Raw genomic sequence first — 21,664 nt, forward strand, 5'->3', positions numbered from 1 at the left:
TCTTTAGCATTACCATGTGTCCTCTCTAATTAGGAATCTTTTTCTTATATTCTTGTAAATAAGAGGGGGGTCATTTAATTCTTAGTGCATTAGAATGCTGCCCCCAGAGCTAAGGTTCACATTTTATCTAATCCTCTTTAATCACAAAATTATGTGGATCCTCACTCACCACCTGAATGTGAAGGCTCTGGAACTCTAGACGGAGTTTCCTAGCATAGCCACTTCCTCTTTCTAGGTGTGTGATGTTTTATTTAAAGAGGTCAGAATAAGCACACTTCTCCCATGTTAATCTGTCCCCTATTTTTCCCCCCACACAATGGTTTTATATGATTATTAATAAAGGAATTTCAGACATAATACATTGACATATTTTGAACACTTAAAGTGTTATCAGGCACCATGCTACATTCATAACATAATTGAACACATGTAATTTATAACTTCTGTTAAGATAGTATCTTAGTTTTACAGATAAGAGATGGGAACTCCGAATTTCTGAGACTTGCTCAAAGTCTGCTTGTCAGGGCTAGAGTCAAGGTTTAAATGCGGGAATATCTACCTTCTACCATATCCTAGTTTTAGGCAAGAGCCAATCATTGTTTTCCCAGTGATACTTCATATTAGGACTTCTGACGCTAATGATTCAAAGGTTCCATTGATTGCTTTTTGAGACCTTCAAGTCTTTAAATTTGTGACTTTCTATTACGTTTCCATCATTGCTGATCTTTTAATGTTATTTTGCCATTGGTTCAACCAACATATTTCTACATTTTACCATGGCCTCTCTGGTCATTCTCACCCATATTTCTCAGAACCAGCGTGTATTAAGTAAAACTTGCCCAGGATAGGAAACAAAGAACTACAAACATAGGGGTGTGTGTTTAGGGTGGTGGCATTCATATAGCATATTCCTTAGATACATGGTGAATATGCAGATATTGACTATATGAGTGCTTCTCTGGTTGTGCCTGTTGAATTTTTTTAGGCTGCCTGTGAAGAATGTGAGCAGTTTATGTTTGATAGAGTGTGACTACCCTCCTTTCTCCAGCCTGGTGGGAATGAACACTGTATCTATTCAGTGTGATTCCTTGACATGGGAAAGAGTTGGATTCCAATTTTTAACACATTTCTGCAGTAATATTTTCATGTTGTGTTTGTGGCTGTGGGAATGAAGAACAGGTTAAAGGCTCTTTGAAACCAATAAGTGTTCAATATAGAAAAGACCCTTCTTAGATAAAATATGTGAGGAATGCAGATTGGTTCAGACATTAGGAAAAGACATTCTTAATCTGCTGATTTGGGTAGAGCATAAATATCTTCAGTTAGTGCATGTTTATCATGCTTTACTTTTTATGTTGCATTTCAAGGACAATGAGAAAGACTCCTGACAACATTCACTTGCATTATAATGACCTTTTAGGGTCTAAAAAAATACAAATATTGCTGATCAAGAAAATTAATAAGAACTAATTATTATATTTCAGTGGCTATAAGAATATTAAGCTTGTTTATATGGCATAAAAAAGTCTTGTGCCCTGTGTTCAGTAATTTGAAGTATTAATTATGCAGCTTTTAAATATTGCCAGTAATATTATAACAAGGTAATTTTCCATTGAATTTCTGATTAAATGTAAATGTTGGTGTTCATTACATATTCCTCAAGATAACACAAATGAAGCTTCAGATGATGTATTTTTATCTTGATTTAAGCAACAAACAAAAACCCCACTCCTACAAACTCCTACCACCACTTCCAGCCTCTACTCAGCTTCTGCCATTTCATGAATTGTATATTTCTCACACAACTGTTCCATTCCCTTCTATCATATCTTATCTTTTTCAGCTCCTCCCTTTTACCAGCATAGCAATCATCAATCTCAAGTATTGATGTCATCATAGTACAGATATGCATCAAAATAAAAAGATTACTAATATAAAAGGGAACCACTTTAATATGATTTCATGTACCAGATTTTATAATCACATAACTTAAGTAATGTAATTTATTCTATAAATACCTAGTAAACATTCTTGAAACCATAAGGATTAAAAAATAAATTTTATCACCTCATAACAAAGTAGTTTTGCTGTACTCCTTTTGTTGATCATTGTTTAAATTAATATTTTTCAGTGTATTTGTTCATGATCACTGTTAATTTTAATGCTATAGCATAAGATGATGCTATTTGGTACTTTATTTTTATGGTTGTTTTTTCATGTTTAAAGTTGTCTTCAAAATGATAGTATTTAATGGAGTTACTGAGGAGTTTTTGCTCTTAGAGGTACATTAAATAGCCAACTTTCTGCCACCTGAAATTTTGTTTCATAAGAGTAAAAATTTCTCTTTAACCACTATTAAATGTTCCTATAGTTCATTGTGCCATATACAAGACTTATGCAATACTTATATGTGCTATATGAACACAACAAATTGTGTTTGTTTCCCCAAACAGACCTAGTTTCCCTTACCGTTTTTCCTACCACATGACTCCTGTTGCCAAAGCCTATGTAACAGGGGAAAAAATCAGATATGTGCATATACCATGGACCAACCAAGTGTAGTGACTATCTTTACTTAAAGTACCTTTCAGTCCTAATGAGAGGTTTAATCAGCTACATCAGATCCTCATGGGTCACAGACATGATTTGTTAACATATAAGGGAAACATAATAACCAAAAATATCCACAGGTCAATTCATGAATTCACGTATTTTTTCAAATTTATATATAAAAAATTCAAACTCAGCAAAAATATAGGATGCAAAGTCCACGCAAAGTAGCCTATAAACTTTACTTAGATCTTTTATTCATTCCGGATAATTAAGCTCAGTTCTAGCAAACTTGATTTCTTTGTTTTTCAATCTAAAGTGGATTAAAACTAATTAAGGATCATGTCGTTTAATTTTTTTACATATGTAACACTTCTCTATGTCACCAGCATTCTTCTGAAACAGATTTTGAAAAAGGATTGCATAGCACTCAGTGATACGGATTTATGGATTTTGAAATCAACCTCCATTGCCATTTAGATTTTTTTCTGAGATCTCTCTTTTAGCAGAAACATCATGATGGATTTTACTAAACAATGATTTTTGTCTTCTCCAATTATTTTTTAGAACAGCAGTTCCAATGTTTTTGGCACCAGGGACTGGTTTTGTGGAAGACAGTTTTAAAAGGGATGTTGGAGAGATGAGAATGGGTTTCAGGATAAAACAGTTCTGCCTTAGATCATCAGGCATTAGATTTTTATAAGGAGCATGCAACCTAGATTTCTCACATGCACAGTTCAGAATAGGATTCATTCTCCTTTGAGAATTGAAGGCCGCCACTGATCTGACAGCAGTTGTTGCTCAGGCAGTGATTATCACTTGCCTGGCCACTCACCTTCTGTTACACCTGTTATATATATATGTGTGTGTGTGTGTGTGTGTGTGTGTGTGTGTGTGTGTGTGTATGATTGGTACATATATGTACATATGATTGGTATATTATTCAGCAAATATGTGGCATCACTTTGTGTAAGATAACCAATTTCTTGGGAGCTGTCACAGTAAAAACTGTGCTGATATAGAGAGGATGGAATGGCTAGGGTAGTGAAACATTCTGTGAGGAGCAGAGAGAACATTTGAGCTCAAACCTGAAGGATGAACTGAGTCAGCCGACGTGGAGTGTTTCAGTCAGAGGGAAGACAGCAAGTGCAAAGACCCTAAATTAGGAAAGAGCTCTGGGGTTGGAAGAATTAAAGGTAGGGTGATGTGCCAAGATCCCAGGGAGGAAAGGAGGAGTTGGAGTTTATCTCCAAGAAGTAGGGCCAACTGGTTCTTTTGTAGGAGTTTGTGGGCCATCATATAGATTTTGGACTTAATCCTACCTGTAGACAGAAGACATAAAATCAGAGGAGTAATAAGATGTAATTTATATTGTGTGACAAGCAATGGATTGTAGGAGTGGTTGGAATGGGTTCCTGGAGATTAGAAAGCTGGTCACTGCATTAGCCCTGAAAGATAAAGGTGGCTCGAAATAGAGACAGTCAAGCTGGGTTATGTGTTGGAGCTTTTAAGGACACAGTGGATTTGATGTGTGCCTGAAAGAAAGTGAAGGATCAATTATGACTCCTCACTTTGGGGCTTGAGAAAAGTTTGCATTTTATGGTTTTAATTGCTGTTATTCCCACTAGATACAACTTCCATGAGGACAGGGACTATGTCTCTGTGTCTCCTTTATTCACTATTTAGACCCACTAGCACAAGGCATGCCAAGCTAGACAGGAGGTGCCCCAAAATATTTTTGAGTAGTTATTATAAAACATTTTGCTGAATACATTTCTCCTTATATTTTTATTTTTTGATATTTTAATATTAAGAAGCTCTAAATAGATTTGTGATGCACTTTTATTTTGATTTTTTTATGTAAATTTATGTCCATTTAAATATTGCTTTGTGATTCTTTTATTGTGTCTAAAATCTCACTCCCTGCTCAAAAGTTTGATTAATAACCAATTTTGTTTCTTATAGTTATTATCTTGTGTTTAATTCTTAAAAAGCAATCTGAAATTTATTTTTTAAATGAGTAAAATAAGAACTAATTTTTTTTCTAACTTCATTGTTTATTAAATTCTTAAAAATAATAGTCTATTGCTAAATATACTGGATGGTGTTTTTATTGTGTGATTTTCTCCAGTATTTGGAATATACTGGTATATATTTAGGTTGGACTGTATATATTTTGGTATATATTGGTATATATTTAGGTTGGACTGTAGTATTTGTTTGCAACTCATAACTATTTATTCCTTAGATGCTTTTGAGGTACACTCTAATATGGTAGCCCCTAGTTACATATAGATATTTAAATATAAATTGATTAAAATTAAACATGATTAAAAATTCTGTCTCTCAATTTCATTAGCCCTATTTCCAGTGCTCAGCTCAGAATTTTATAATTCTACATTGTCTCATATGGTTACTACTCAGCTGAGAACATTTCCATCAGCAGGCAAAGTTCTCTTGGATATTACTGTTCTACAGAGTCTTTTCTTTCTTTCTTTCTTTTTTTTCCAAGTTTCTAAAAATTCCCCAAGGAATTTTAAAATTGAAGATCATGATATATTTATTTTGGGGATTATTGCTATCTTGATAATATTTGGTTTCTACTTCTAGGAATGTATTGCACAGGCACATTTATAAAACATGGTCTTTATTTTCTCATTAAGTTTTGTGATTTTTTTTTCAATGTCGTCTGTATTTTTGGTCAAGATCAATCCTAGGAGTTTTTACTTTGAGAAATTATTTAGTCATTAAATAGAGAATTAATTTAATAAGTTTTAAATTCTTCAGTAATTTTTCAATTTCAGTATTTTACTTTAAATTTTTTAAGTTGATTAAGCTTTTTAAAAGTAATTTTGTGTTTAATGTGTTTTCAAGTTTGTTAGTATAACATTCTGCTCAATGTTTAAAAATGATTTATTGCCTTCTGCTCTTCAAATTGCATGTACTTGTAGTTACCATTTGTCTAATAAATTTTCAGTTTAAAAGATATTTAAGATTTCCTCCACTTTTTCAAGACAGTCTCTGAGCCGTCTTGCTCTAAGGCACTCTGAGACTTTAAGATGACTGTGTGTATTCTTACCATGACCTGCCAGGTGCATTTCATCATTTGCCTTCAGGTCATCTTACTTGTTTTACTTTGGAGTTTCACCAGTTATTTTGATGTATCTCCTAGGTGCTCTGAGGTTAGAAAACTAGTAATAGGGGAAGCTAATATTTGAATCCCAAACTATCAAAACCATTCCACTTACACTTTTTATAAAATGGGGCACTTACACTTTTTTTAAAAAGCTGTTTTTAACAAAAATTTCATTTTAAGATTATATTTAATTTACAATTACACTGCATTGTAATAAAATTTGATTTTTACAAACTATCGAGCTGTGATTTTATCAGTGTTTGTAAGTAGTTGATGGAATCTTATAAAGATTTATTCCCTGTTTTTAGGAAACAGAATGGTAATACTAAATTTTTTGCATGTAGGTGTTAATCATGAATTGTATTCAAATTGTTTATATCCTTATTTTTTGTTTCCTCAATATGGCATTGTAGTAAAAATTTGTTAATATTCTTCACTCAATATAGTATTACTATTGGTGTATTTTAACTAAAGTACTGTAATTTTCATTTACTAATTTATTAAGTCTTATGTGATACCAATATTGTCAGCCTTTCTATGTTTTGCTTTTATATTGACTCATAAAATGTTGCCTATTTTTAATTTGGAAACATCTTTAAAATTTTAAATGTTTATCAAAATAAAAAATTAACATGCTTTTGTTTTTTATTCTAATTTGCAACTTGTTCAGTTAAATGTATTCTGTCCATCCTCTTAAATATTGCATTTTATTGTAGGGTTCCTAATGATTATACTTTAATTTTGTCTTTATTGAATATATTATTGATTCTCGTTTTAGTGTATTTAAACATGTGAAAGACAGGAATCCTATTCAATGGTATCTGAAAATACTGTCCAGTTAAAAAAATTATTTTTATCTAATTTCCAAAATCAAAATAATTTAACCCCTCTTTAGAGAGGAATAAAAAAATGGGATGTTTTGGCTTCTTCTCAACCCTACTTCCCTATTTTCTATTAATCTTATCAGTATTTACTAATCTTGGTAAAATTTAGTTCCTCTTTTAATATTTATTTTCTAATATTTTATTTTGTTAAATTAGTCCCAACAAACATTTAGACTCATCAAAATCAAACTTTTATTTGTAATTTGACATTAAAAAAAAATCATCCTTTTACCTTTAGCAGGTTCGTGGTCCCTACAAATTACATTTTAAGCACATTTTGCCATTCTTAATGGCTAATTATTAATCACACTTAAATCTAGAAAACTATCTTTTAATAAGGTCTATAAAAATGATACTTTATGATGTAGTTTCTGAGAGCCAGCAGACTTGAGGCTGTTTTGGTCAACATTACATATAAATATCAGAGTTAACTGACTATCACGTTCTTTCATAGCCTTTCTTTTGCAAAGTTATGCTAGCTTTCATTTCTTTTGTTGTCATTTATTATTTTCTTTGTAGGGGGTCTATTATGGTAGAGTGCTAGTTTTGAGGATAGAAAGGTAGATGGAGGGACAGAAAAATGATTCTTTACTCTTGCTCTTCAAAAATATAACAAAGATAAACTTAGTGTTGATTATGTTTGTTTCCCTTACTCTCACATATAGGGGCTTTCTTCAGGTCTGGAAATTCATAATTATGTGCAAATTCTTGGTGTTATACATACTGCTAATCCATTATTTTCCATTTACTTAAATGTAGGATTATGTATTATTAGTGGGCCCAGCAGTATAACCGATTTTCCCTGTTGTTTTTTTTTTTTTTTTTAACCACACTCATCTTTTTAATACTGTTCTTATTTTCTGCATTCTCATGCTGTTCGTCATCATTTGTCATCAGCATCACTAATTCATGTTTTCTGCACCATCGAATGTGCTCTATATGATTTATCATTATACTTTTTATTTGGGCTACTATGATTTTTATTATAGTGCTCCTTTTCTTATCATATATTTTGTTTATTTGAAAGAATGCCTCCAAAAACCTTACTGAAAACATGAAGTTGATTTTTAAAACTTCATTTTATAAAGTAATTATTTTAAGGAGAAGAATGATGAGGCTTTTTTTTTCAGCCATTAGCATGTTGTTTGTCCTATGTTCCACACTTTTCCTCCAGCTAGAACTCCCAGCTCCTAGGTGTACTTAATATACATATTTTTAACAGAGATATAGCCTGGCTCTAAAGCAGAGGATTAACAGACATTAGGATTTTTATGATCTCCTTCAGCTTTGTCTTGGTTGCTGGATATTTCTCCTCAGAGATGAAATGGCAAAGTTAGGATGAAGCAGAGTGCAGTGTCTAGCATGATTCCTGGCCAGGCAGAGATACACACTCAGTTCATGCTATTTTCTCTTTATTGATAGTTCCTGGTAATATGTATGATCTCCCTGGCACTGCAAACAGAACAAAACTGCCATATACTCGGAGGGCTAGGCATGCTAAAGGACTTTGTTGGTTATTGGTGTTAAAAACAAAAGAATGTAGATTTGGCCCTAGGCTGTAGGTTCTTAACTACAGGTAGTCAAAAATGAAACAGTTTAGAGGAGATGTCGAAATGATTTAAGAAGCTGAAGGACAAGCTGCTTCTTTCCAGAACTGAGAGTATGTGTGCTCTTTCATATTCTGTGTGCAGTACTTTTTCTTCAGCTAGTTCCAGGAGGATTTTTTAAGAGTGGCTTTGAGGCTTCATTCACTGGAACATATTGTAAGTGTACCACTGTATATTGTAGAGAAGATAATTTATCTAACCTAATTTAGAGTTGTTTTTTTTTTTTATTGGAACAGTTTCATTCCTTTTTTCTCTTTCTTTCATTTACTTGAGATTTAATAGTTGAGTTAATGATCTGCCACATTCTTTTATTTGATGTCTTATTACTTGATGATCCTGGATATACAAGATGCTACTATAAGGAGAGGTTGCTTTTTAAAATTTTAACTCAGCACAGTATAAATCTGAATCTTTCCTTGTCAATCTGTGCAGTTCTTAAGTACTTTTATCAATTTTAAGACAACTTAGCTCACTTCAAGTTATGTTAGTCAGATTACCTCTAGCCTCCTCAGAGGAGGAACATTTTCCTCAATTTTGCAACTTTCCCCAATGTACATACACATACACTTTGAATTGTATTTTCTATTTCACATACTGCCCCTTTCAAAAGTCTGTGAAAGGTTCAGCAGCTGTGTCTGGAATCTTGGTAGATTTCTTGAGAATATTTTAGATCCTGAACTCATTAACAGTTCATAAAAACATCAAATGTACCTGCCCTTCCACTGTAACTCCCGATAACAGACCACTTACGTTATGTAGTAAAAACAAATTCAAAAATACAGGTAGCAATTTCAGAACCTAATTTAGAGCTGCCTTGTTTGTGCCACAGTTAACTCTCCAAGAGCTCTGGGAAGCATGATGAAATGGAATTCCCCCACAATTTCTTCATAAGCCAAATCTCCATATGGTACATGAATAATTGTCAAGTGCAATCAGTAAAATAAATGGTCAAATTGATATCATATGTCTGTTCACATGTGGAAACAAGGCTTCATAGGAAATAATGCTATAGAATTACTACTGAGTCAAGTTTTCTATTAGGGGATATGCCAGAACCCCAGGTAAGACAAGGGTATTATTGAGCAAAGTAGACCTAAAATATCAAGGGAACAAAATGACCTCAGAGGTTTGCTGAAGTGAGATAATGGTCCATGCTTACTATGTCCCCTACACTCTTGAAGGAGTGTTATAATTCAGATCTACTTCACTTGACCCTTCAGATTTAGAAAACAAATTGGTGTGTTCTAACGTGAGGTCTGTCTTGGAATAACTTGGACGGCAGGCTGAAAGTGCTGATTCCTGGGTCCTATCCTAGAGCTGTTAAATTTTTGAGAGTGGGGCTTGAAAGGCTACATTTTTATCAAAACTTCAGCATGAATATATTACACACTATAAAGTTAATGTCCATAAGGGAGGATTAGAGGATACGACTAGTGAGAAAGTAGAGAATGGCAGAATCAGTGGTACGCATCTTAATATTTTTCTAAAAATGAAGATGGAACCAGACTACATTTTCACAAAACCCTTCCATACATTTTTGAGACTTGAGCCAAATGTTAGCCTGACTCCAAGTTAGAATGGTATAATGAGAAAGGTGGTGTAGTGTGGTATCCTGCTGGGCAACAGGTGAATGAATATTTTCTTCCTTTTTGCTGTCAGAAAGCATAGGGTCACAGCTGTGGCTTGTAGAGTGGGAATCAGATTAAATGCTTTATTTTTTTTTTTTTGCATTTGCTGATAGAATTTACTTGTTTATATTTTTCCAAGCCAAGAGTAAAATATTTTAATTGTATCAAAACAGGGTTTGGGTGCTGAAAGAATGATTTTATGAATAGTGGCAGGGAAATAATAACTGAACTAGAAAAAGATTATTCATACATAAAAAACAATATATTTTGCTCCATGCTATTTACACTATGCTGGTTGTAGGTAGTAGTGGCTTGATAGCAAAGCAAAATTATAACAAAGAACAATAACAGAAACAAACCAAAAACAAACTAAAGAAAAGCATTGATTCATGTTTAAGGCAACTATTTGAAAATAGGAAAATGTTTATTTATAGATCTATTCTAGTTAAATCGATGTCTGTTGCTGAGGTTTTAGAAACCATGGATTTAAGAGCAACGTGAATTAAATGTCCAGGAAGGTGCAAAATCCCCTATACTTGTTGCCAATGCACTGACACTTAAGTAAGTCCTGACAAATCTAATATTCTGGAATTATCTTGAGGAAAGGGATGTGTATTTCTTTGGTTCAAGTAAGAGAGGGTTATTGGTTGGGTAGCTGCCAATGAGAACCTTTCTGGGTCTTCATTAAGTGGAAACTATTAAATCAACATTGAAATAAGAACTTTACAACTTATCCCCTTCAACAGGTTTAGTAAATGCATTTTTACTCTTACAGTTTAAGAGAGAAAATGAAATCGCATTTAACAAGCTACTAAGTCTGGTTTTCTTCCTGCATATGATGCCATATAGATGCTTAGATCCGGAGTGCATAGGTATGTCTCAGGGAGGCTGGCACAGTTTATGGTACAAGTATTCGAGTACTGTGAGCTGCCAGAGGAGAGTTCATTTATGTGAGCTCTCCACCTTTTGGCTTACCCTATAACTTCTGCCTGTAAAGATGCTTGCTTTTATTCTGTTGTAGGCTTTGTTGTCAAAGGCAGAGGATATTTTCTTTTTAAGAGAGCCCTTAGATGCTTCCTCCAGGTTGCGATTGCTGGAGCAGGGTGGGCAAGCTAGTTTTGTTATCACTGACACCCTACCGGCTCTCCTAATTCTCCAGAGAGTAAGTGTTCTTCTTAAAAATATAGCTGTATCGAGTGCCTCTGTGTCTTTAGACATTCTTTTAATGTGCTAGTATAAAGTAAAAGTCTTTTTGAAGATATGTTTTATAGAGAAGAGCTTTTGGGAGCCTCTTGAGATGTTGACTGGTACTGAATCGAGGTAGCTTTATGGTGGTTTAATGACAACATAGAACACTTGTAATAAAGTGCTGTGTTGATGTGTGTCCCAGGGCACGTTATAATTAGAGCGGATTGAACATGCTGATTTTGTTTTCACCTCTGCTCACATGGCCCCCTTTGTCTTCTCAGGGTTTTGCAATCCGAGATCTGTTGGAGGTTTTCTTTATCCCCCAAAGATGAAAGAGATCGGCCAGAATGGAAATTTGGAAAATTACACACACACCTGTGAAATTAGCGAATTTGTATAAAGTTTGTATTCCAACCAGTATGCGGGATCTACAACAATGCTTTATTTTGTGTGAGGATTTTTTTTTTTTTCTGGCTGCACAAAGAACAAGTGTGCAGGACTGTACAGTCTTAGCATATTCATCATTATTTACTGTGTCAAACCCAAAAGGAGGGCCAAATTGGCAGTGTTTCAGGGGCAGGAGGACACACCTATTTGTGAAAAATGGTACAGATTTCTGTCGTTGCCCTCGCTTTGACTATTTGGTTCAAGGTGGTGGTGGTGCTAAGACATGTCATTTTGTTAGCCACGGATGTGGGTTAATAATGAAGACTGGCCATGTTGCTGTTCCATAAAATCCCACAGACTACAATTGGTTTGTGCATGAACCTGATTATAAGAAGGTCTTGGACTGAGGAATGCTGAGCAGTGGAATATGTGTGCGATCTGGCCAGGACCTGTCCCCTCAATCGTATTGGTGTTAATTGACTAGCCAGCTTTGCCTGGTTATACAGAGCAACCTTGTTCATGTCTCAGAAAATGTTAGGCCCTCAAAAGAGGGATTGAGGAGAACATTTTTGCTGTTGGAAGGTCTTGCTCTTCAAAAGACTCAAACAGAAGGCCATACTTTTTTTTTTCTTTTCTTTTTTTTTTTTATTGCATTTTAGGTTTTGGGGTATTTAAAAAAAACTGATATGTTGTCCCCTGGGTTTGCTTTCGTATTGTAGCCACACAGTGGAAGATTCTTTAGTAAAACAACATCCTGGTCAATTGTTTGCGTTATCCAGGACTCTTGGCAGGTTTGTAGAAATAACATTTGGATCAGTCTGAAGTGGCCACAGGTCTGTTCTATCCCAGAATCTTCTGAAAGAATGTTGTTATTTGAGGATTTGCTAGATTCTCTCACATTATTTGGAAGAACAATTAACCAGCACTAAATGAGTAAACCTTATCTGCCACTTATCATGATTTGCCCAGGTGAAAAGCAGGTTGATTACAGATCATCAGTTGCAGTACACATAGTGTCTATACACAATTGAAGAAAGGAGTCTGTATAACTGTAAATTATTGTACTCTTTATGTTAAATGATAATAGTGTAATAAATATAATTTATACTATTAGAAAGAGACTTTGGGCTAGCATTTGTATTCCAGCACAGTTGTTCCCAAACTTGAGCATAGATCAGAATCACCCACAGGATTTGTTAAAACAGATTGATGGCCCCACCCCACAGAGTTTCTGAAATCAGTAGATCTGGAGTAGGGTTCATTTCTAATTTGCATTTCTAACAAGTTCCTAGGTGATACTAATGCTGCTGGTCCAGGGACCATACTTGGAGAACCCTGTTGGCTGATCAGCTGCTTGTAACCAGCCAAAAAAGTCAGGCGTCATTTTGGAAATAGTTATTTTATTAAAATTTCTTTTTGGAATATTTTATCAATAATTAATTGCAGAGGAAAATAATCACTTGAATAGGGCAGAATCAGAATGCGTGTTCTTAAAATGGAGGATTATAAATAAGAAATTGACCTACTTGATGAAATGTGGGCTGTTTACAAATTTTATTAATTTAGAAGAAAACAAAGTTTACATATGCAGTGACCAAAACCTGATGCAAAATTTTTTTTCCTCTAATTAAATGTTTTCCCCTCACACCTTTGTAGTGAATCGATGATCTTTTCTTCATTTCCTTCATGTAGCTGTATTGTTAAATATGAGACAAAGAAATGTATGCTGAATGTTTTTAAGGACCACTCTTAATCTTTGCCCTGTGAGACGGTTTAAGAAACTTGGTCGCCAAAGCCCTTTTTTAGTATTGTCTACTGCTTCTGTTGTTGTCGTTGTTTTAATTTAACCTTTACATTGTCTGATTCGCTCCAGCAAGAGAAGAAAATATAAATTCATTCTGGAGTTAAAAGACTCTGTGCCCCATTTAAAAAATTATTTTATATCTTTTTAAAAAATAATTTAGAAATCACTTCTCTTTTACTTGTACTAGCTTAACTTTGTTATATAAACATATAGGGTATTACCAACTAATTTTTGATATAAACATAATTGGTAGTTTTGAAGAATTTCATTGGTTAGATAAGAATAGTAGCTATACTTTGATGGTGCTTTGAGATTTCTAAAGAAAATGTATACGTGGTGTCTTGTAGAAGTCTGTTAAGTTATATATTTTGATTAATTCATTTATGCCACATATTATATATAAGGTTCTGTGTATATGTTCACATCCTTTCCTTTCTTACTCATTAGTGTTTTTAAAAAAATCTAACATCCTACATTCATGCACTTGATGTTTTTGTTAGAGTAGCAGTTCTCACTTTGGAGAAAAAAAAAATGCTGCTTGTTTTATCTCACATCTTCAAGCCTGACTTCTAGCAGGCTGAGAGTACATTGAATAACCAGGAAAGGACCATGGATTTCACACTGTCAAGTGGAATAAACTTTCTCCAGTGATAGTAATAATAATAATAATAATTTGACACTGTGTGTTTAGATTATTTTTTTTAATTGGCCCTCTGTTCTCTCACACTGATTTGGTCTCCAATTTTATTATGATTAACTTCAACTGAAAAATCCTTATTTGAGTAAGTATTAAGTGCCTTGGCTAAATGCAAGGCACTATACTTGCTGCTTTCAGTTGCAAATGTGGGTAAGATAGAATTATAACAAAGGAAATAAGAAAAATACACAGATAGCTGGAATCTAGGGTACTATATGAGAAGCCTTTCCTGCCCACCCTGCCACCACTCTCCTTTCTTGTGAATATAAAATTTGTCTCCTTAACTCGATTATCCTCTCACTTTGAGCTGGGGCTGTCTTGTCTTGTACATTTTTGTTATCTCAGTGCCTATCACAGTGCCTGCCATGTTTAGCACCTTCAGTAAATATTAGTTATGTGGATAACGAATCAGTTAATGAATGAATGAATATATGAAAATCTCATAAAGAGAAGAGACTAAAGTAACATGAAATACCTTTCATCTTTTGTACTTATTTTCTATTAGGGGCTTCTTATTATTGACATACATCACAATCATATAAAAATATGTCATTTTGGTAATGAATATACATTTGTATTTTTTCGTGATAGAGTTACAGTCTTCAATAAACTGAGATAACTTTATAGGGCTCTGGTCTGAGACCTGCTTACAAAATATTTGAATTTCAGTGCCATCTCTGTCACTAACTTCCTGGGTCAATGCACAAGGCTTATACTAATGAACTGAATTTTTTCAATGCCTGAGTTACTTCCTGAGAGTAAATTAGTCATTAGAGATTCTAGTTCAAATTTGTCTGTATTTCTTCCTGTGACTTTATTTTTCCTGTGATATCAGTGTTTAATCTACTATGTAAGATTAGTTGCTGCTTGCAAGGTTTGCACATGTTCTAAGAAAAATTGTTTTCTTGTTAGCATCATTCAGTTAATTTGAAGGTTCTCAAAGCAAGGCATTTTAGGGGGAATAACATTTAAATAATTTAAATTGTTTTCAAGTTTATATACAAAAACTGTTAATACTGCCATCTATAAAAATGGCCAAAGACTTTGTAGCAAATAATATTACCTCATTTTTATAAGATTAAAGAGTACATTTTTTCTCCCTAAAGATACAATTTGAATAAAACCTGACCCCTTCCCCTTCATTTTACAATGGTGTGTGGTCAAATTGAATTCTCCATTAAAAATTGTCTAATATCTTTTTTTTTGCATTAACATTTCAAAACTCAATTTAAATATTCACAGATCTCGTTTTTAATAAACTTAACGAAATTCAGGTAATTTCCTTCAACTTTCTTGATTGAAGGACAGCAGTTGGTACAGATATAAAAAAGATGTACAGCTATGAGCAAAAGCCCAAAATCAATTATATATAAGAAATAACATAACACATGGAAAGAAATTAATCAAAAAGAAGAATTTCTACCATATGATTCTCTGGTCTGCTACCTGCAGGCAACAAATGTAAATGAAAAAAATCAACATTCTTCTGACAGATAAGAGAAAAATTAATAAAAATGTTTCCTTCCTACTAGATCCCCTGATGCAACTATTGTTAAAAGTGAGTGACTGCAGGAAGAACTTGCTCGTTTAAAATAGTATTTTTTTAGACTACAGAAATAAGATTTTATTCTTGCTGTTAAGCTCAATTACATGAGTTAGTATGGATTTGCACTGTCCAAAGAGCATCCCTCTTCTCTGCCCCTTCTCATTAAATGGCTCTGTGGGATATGCCTGAGACAAATGTAATAGGAACCAAGTGAGAAGCATTTTGAGGTGTGCCTACAGGGTAATGACTTATAAGAAAGTCTGCGTGTAGCAGCTGAGAACTCCAAGAGAGGAACTACTGAGAGCCACAAGATATGCCCCAGATAAAATTAGTAAAAGCATATTAGTACTTTGAAGCTAGAAATGTTCCTACTGCATAATTAAGAGAGGAGGGGAACATTTTCCTGGGATTTACCTTTTTAATTTAGAGTTGGGTTATTTTTTCCCCAATACTAATTGAACAAACAGGAAATATATGTACAGAACATATCATACTAAATTTTTCCTATTAGAAGAGCTTTATATTTTATATTTTGTGAATGTTTTCCTGAAATTAACAGAAATATGAGGCAAGAATACAGATTGTTAGGCAAGGAGACATCGAATTTTAGTGTCAGTCCACTGCTTCCTTTTCATCATATAGAAAATGTAACAAGTTTAAAATGAACAGTTATATTGTAACTCCTTTTACCTATCAACTGAAATAGAGTATGCCTATATAGAGTTCTGATGTATTTGTGTATTTATATATTAAATGTGAAGCAGAATTTATCCGTATTTTTTTATATTTACATTTTGAAAGGTAGCATCATCTGACAAATGTGGCTTGATGATTCTGTCATAATTCAAACATGATCTATATATCTGTGTATATATATATATATATATTTATATATGTGTAAAATGTTTGAAGAAATATGTATATGTAATATAAATATATACATATATATTTTTTCAATTGTAAGATTTGAAGATTCCTACTGTTTTGTATACATTAGAGGTCTTTATATGCCTGCTCATTGCTTTGTGTGAGTGGATCTTTTGCAAAAGAGTTTAAAAGAGCATAAAACAGGAGCTGGTAACGTGGAGAACACCACCATTTTCATTTTCATTAATTAAGATTTTGAGAAATTTATTCCATTGCATAGATTCTTTGTTCTGTGAACAAGTAAAATGACAAAGTTTGTGATGGAAATTTTAATTTTTAATGTTAATAATGCTATCTGATATAAAAATGATATAAAATGAGATATATTGGGAAGCTCTGGAATAATAAGGTTTGGAAATATTCGTGTGTTTTCAGGGCAAACTCACCTAGTGGAATTTCTGAGCACACTGTGATGGATTATTGTAATTATTGGGAATGATAATATTTTAATGTGACTTTCATCCCACCTGTCAGTTGCAATCAAGGGTGCCCAGTATTCTGAAACAATCTCATTTTGCTAGGTGGCTAGTCTTGTGCAGCTTCTAGAATGCTTGGAATATTAATGCATGAAGCAGAGATTGAATGCTTTCTATAGTTCCGTAATGACAAAGTGTCTTGTTTTAATCAAAAGGCAAGCTAAAGTCATGTATAATACATTAATGCCAATAAGTGTTTAAGAGAAAAGATCCCTTTTGGGGAATATTACATCAGAGCCATGAAATTTAGCATTTCTTTCCCCTGTTCATACATGACAATGTATATTAATTTTTGTAGAACTTAATTTCTTTCCTAGATGGTTCTTATTTTGAGATGCTTTGAATTTTCCTGAACAGAGACAATCTGACATTTAGGTGAAGGTTGTTGTTCCATTTATAGTAGGCTCCCAAAGTAGAAATTTATAGTTGAGACAATGTATGTTGAAAGACATGTGTATTTGATCTAATGTTTACTGTGTTGTTCTTTATCATTTTTTGCATTTCCTCATTGTTTTGCTTATTTTGCTTTGTTTTCATCCTTACTCCTTAGAATACCTGTATATTTTCTCATCCTCTTTATATTTTTTTTCCTCAAATTATCTTTGTCACCTTCTCGCTCTTACTCCAGTGACTATGGATGCACTTCAGGGATTTCTTTAACCTTCTGAAATTGTAACAATAATTTTCTCATAAATTCATTTATCTGGGGGACTAAGTGCTCGATTAACTGCTTCTTAACCATGCAAATCCACTTTTTAAATTTCATTTTATTCAGCTATTACATTACCAGTGTATAGGGTTAGACTATTTAATCTTTAATATCCCATTGTTGATTTACAAACTGCAGATCATTGAAACAACCACCAAATGAAAAATCATCTGATAGGCTCAGCTTGCACAGTGCAGCTGTTGGTACTTGCTGGATGAAAAACTTGACTGTACATTGGGCTATCCATCAGCATTGTCAGGTGTGGTGAATCTACACTTCCCTTCCTAACTTCCACTTTCTCTCCAGAGGGCAAAGGTAGCTGTGGCCAATTCAAATTGTCCTGAGCAGACAATCGCCTCTCTTCTCTAAAAAATGGAAGCACTACTTTACACTCACCAGAATTTCCCAGTTATCCCCATTGTTCAACCAGTATAGACTATGAGAGGATGCTTACTCATTTATTCTAAGAGACAATGAACAGCATTATGGGCCTAACATATAGCACCATTGTATTCATAGCTTGAGGATGTAAAACTAATCACTAACATTTTTAAGTGAGGTAAATATTCATATTTATAAACATTAAGACTATTAATTCTGGTGAGTGTGTTTGAATATCTATAAATCAGAAGCAATTGAAGAGCTGAAATTCAGATTTCCTCACACTTGCCTGCCAAGTGGCCTCAATCAGAAGTAATTTTCTCCATGAGGGCACATGGAGCTCAGTCGTCAGCCTTTTCTGAGTAGATACTATTATTTGTGTCAAATTGTGTGTGGTGATTTTTCTGAAGTGGACTTCTGTGCCCACTAATCCATACACAGGAGGTTCCTTCATTCCCTCCTTCATTGGTGCTATTAATTGTACTTGTACCTCAAGTGTCTCTTACCCTTTTAAAATGTTGGTTTATGGCCACCGATTATCTGTAAGGTTTTCCTGTTAAAGAAACGTGCAATATAGAGAGTAGAGTGAGATCTGATCTTAAACCATAAATACTATGCATTTTAAAAGAAACAGTTTTCCCAGAGCTTGATTTGATGGTATAACTAAAGAAATGGTTAGTTATTTCACATTTTAAAGTACAGTAAATTATATAAAGCTGATACTTGCTTTGGAAGAAATATAAGTTGGTCATCAAATGACCTGCCTGTGGCCTGTTTAAAATATTGGCAATGAGATCTCATGTTCAAAAAATGTTGAACAAATAAGCATAATGATTTTTCACCTTTTACTTGAATTTTGGTAATTTGTTTTTAAATATATAGGTGCTTCTTTTTAATTCCCTGCTTGGAATTGCAAAGCGATAGCTAACATGTAAAATAAAACAACCCCCAGAATATATAATATTAAGATCTTATCAATAACCTTGATAAATAAAAGATTATGTATATATAAACATACATGTGTATCTCTGTATATATAAAATCACCATAACATGACTTTGAGATTTAAGAATAAATAAATGCTTCATGTGTACTTTTTTCTTTCAAATTTTCCCATGGGCATTTCAATGAGATTTTTAATACAATGATTATATTTAAATTGATATCATACTATTGAAGCCAATTTGTTGTCTTTGAGCATTTTAAATAATTATTCATTACATATTCTTAATAAATCCTCTTCTAAAAAAGTGTATATGCTTATAATTTCATTTTTTAAAAGGAAAGCATATTTATTACTGTTAATATGTATAATATGTATACATTCTTTTTATTATATATAGGCTTTTATAATTGAAGAACATCAAGAAAAATAACTTTATATTTTTCATATTATATATATGAAAATATCTATTGGAGCTTTACTTTTCATTAGTAAAACTCAGAATGTATATTCCAAAATAAGTATATATATCAAAAGAAGTATATATTGTAATTTCTGTTATAACTGATATTAAAAGTTACTTTACATATTGATTTAGTGTGGGTATACATTATGTCAATAAAAATAATAGTAATCAATTATTTTATTTTTGGTAAGCCTGTAAGACTGTCTTTCTGACTTTGGGGAGGTGTCTAAATATTTTGGTTGACTTTCATTAATTTGAGAAGAGCAGTAAGAGAGCTGTCAATTTTTAAAGACTAGATCATTAAGCATTGATGAATAAATAATTATGTTAATATCAATTAACCATTTTCTAAGTTATCTATGTTTCATAGTTTTGCTTCTGAAGGAATGCATTCATAACTACCAAAGAGTGCTTTGCATAGTAGTATGTTACATTAATTAAAAGTATTTTTTAAATCTCTTGGCTCATGCCTGTAGTCCCAGCTTCTCCGGAGGCTGAGGTGGGAGGATCACTTAAGCCCGGGAATTTGAAACTACAGGAAGCTATAATTGCACCACTGCAAGCCAGCCTGAACAACTAAGTCAAACTCTTTCTCAAAAAATAATAATAACCTTGAATTTTCACATTAACTTTTTCACTTGTCAGTTGGAAACCTTATTTTAGTTAACCTCCTGTACTTCATTTTTCAAATCTACAAAATAAAACTTTGAAACTCCTACATGAAACAAATGATATAGCTTATGTCTTCTTTTGATCAAATTTGTTGTTATAATTACATTTTTTTGAAAAAAGTAAGGGTAATATTCTATTATAGTTCTCATTAGACTTAGCATTGATAATTAAACTTATCCCTTGAAATTATCAAATAAGTGATTTAAGGATTGCAATATGTTACATTATTACTATTTTATATATACTTTGCTTGTCTTGATTATTGATACAATTATTCTAAAAGGTGAAAGATTATAAATTTTAAACTTGAAACAGTTGATAAGATAAAATCTAATATGAGATACATGACTTTTGAATATGGTTGGTGCAAAAACAAAATCCATGGTTCTTTGTAACCCTTCTACCTTGAGCATAAGGAATGTGTGATAAAACACGACATGACCAGAGTGGAATTAGGGCATTCTTTTCTGCTTAATATTTGTTCTTTTGAAGAACAGAAGGTAAAACAGATTTTTAAAGGACAAAGAGACTCTGTAAGAAATGTTTAGTTGGTTGTCCCCTCATTTAAACCCATCCAATTATTCTGTCTATGCAAAGGTGTTATATGACTTGAGTCCCTTGAAAACTTGCTTTCTGGGGAAACACTAGATACAATACTTATTTATCTACATAGATATAAAAATTGTAGTGTATTCAGTATTTTAAATTATTTACAAGATTGCTCCTTAGGCCCTGGAAATTTCCTAGCACATATCTAAAAAGCAAGAGTGAGAGGCTGCTTGAGCCTTTGAGTATTTAGCCTGTCTGATGAGACTGCTGCCATGAGTGACAATTAGTACAAATTACCGTAATTGTGTTCATTGGATAAAATGCCACATCACTTCTTTAGGAGCAAATGCAGCTTCCACTTAGTAAAATGAGTTGGGTACTTTGATTCTTTAGAGGCAGTCAGAAATTCACAATCAGCCCAGTGGTATTCCCATGTAGTACACTTCAGATCGGTCTGAACAACTCCAGCCCTCCCTTTCCTTTCAATAAAATAGGTCCATTAATGTGGCACACCTCACTCTCATTCTCTCCAAGGGAGTTGTATTTTTATTACTGAAAAAGTATCACATAAATACAAATTACATTTTTTCATTAGAAAACCACTTTTCATTTCAGAAAAAATTCAATTAATTATGAATAGGGTTATGCTTTCATCAGGGAGAGAAATATGTAATTTTTCTTCAAGCCTCAAACACATATAATGAAATCTTTTCTCCGAATCCACTCTTAAGATGGATTTTTAAAAGTATAGACTTTATTAAAATCTCAGTTCAATTAAAATGCATTCAATTACTTTAAATCTTTATTAAAATCTCAGGTAAAATTGTACAACAGTGTAAAAGAGACTTGTACTCTTTACCAGGCAGTTAATTCTAACAAATGAACATAAAGTGCACAGTTTTGCTCTTAAAGAGAGAATCAAAAAAATAAGTTGGAGGCTTGAGGTTGGGGGTGGGGAAGGAACGGAGATGCAGGTTGCTTTCCATGTTATAACTTACAACACTGGTTTCCTTGGACCTTTTATCATACATTGTTTCTTGTGTATACGGATGTGGCATTATCTTGTGTGAGTCCTTGCTGGTACTACTTAGAGTATGTTATTTTCCTCATCGCT

At 33.1% G+C, this 21,664-nt stretch overlaps 1 protein-coding gene across 4 annotated transcripts in view; it reads left to right on the forward strand.

Annotated features, from left to right (window-relative positions):
- The window catches only part of ZFPM2 (zinc finger protein, FOG family member 2), a 477,627-nt gene that overhangs the window by 71,172 nt on the left and 384,791 nt on the right, over positions 1–21,664 (forward strand). The gene's annotated exons all lie outside the window — the stretch shown is intronic.

Source organism: Saimiri boliviensis, chromosome 15 (assembly GCF_048565385.1).
Source record: "Saimiri boliviensis isolate mSaiBol1 chromosome 15, mSaiBol1.pri, whole genome shotgun sequence".
Classification (NCBI taxonomy): domain Eukaryota; kingdom Metazoa; phylum Chordata; class Mammalia; order Primates; family Cebidae; genus Saimiri; species Saimiri boliviensis.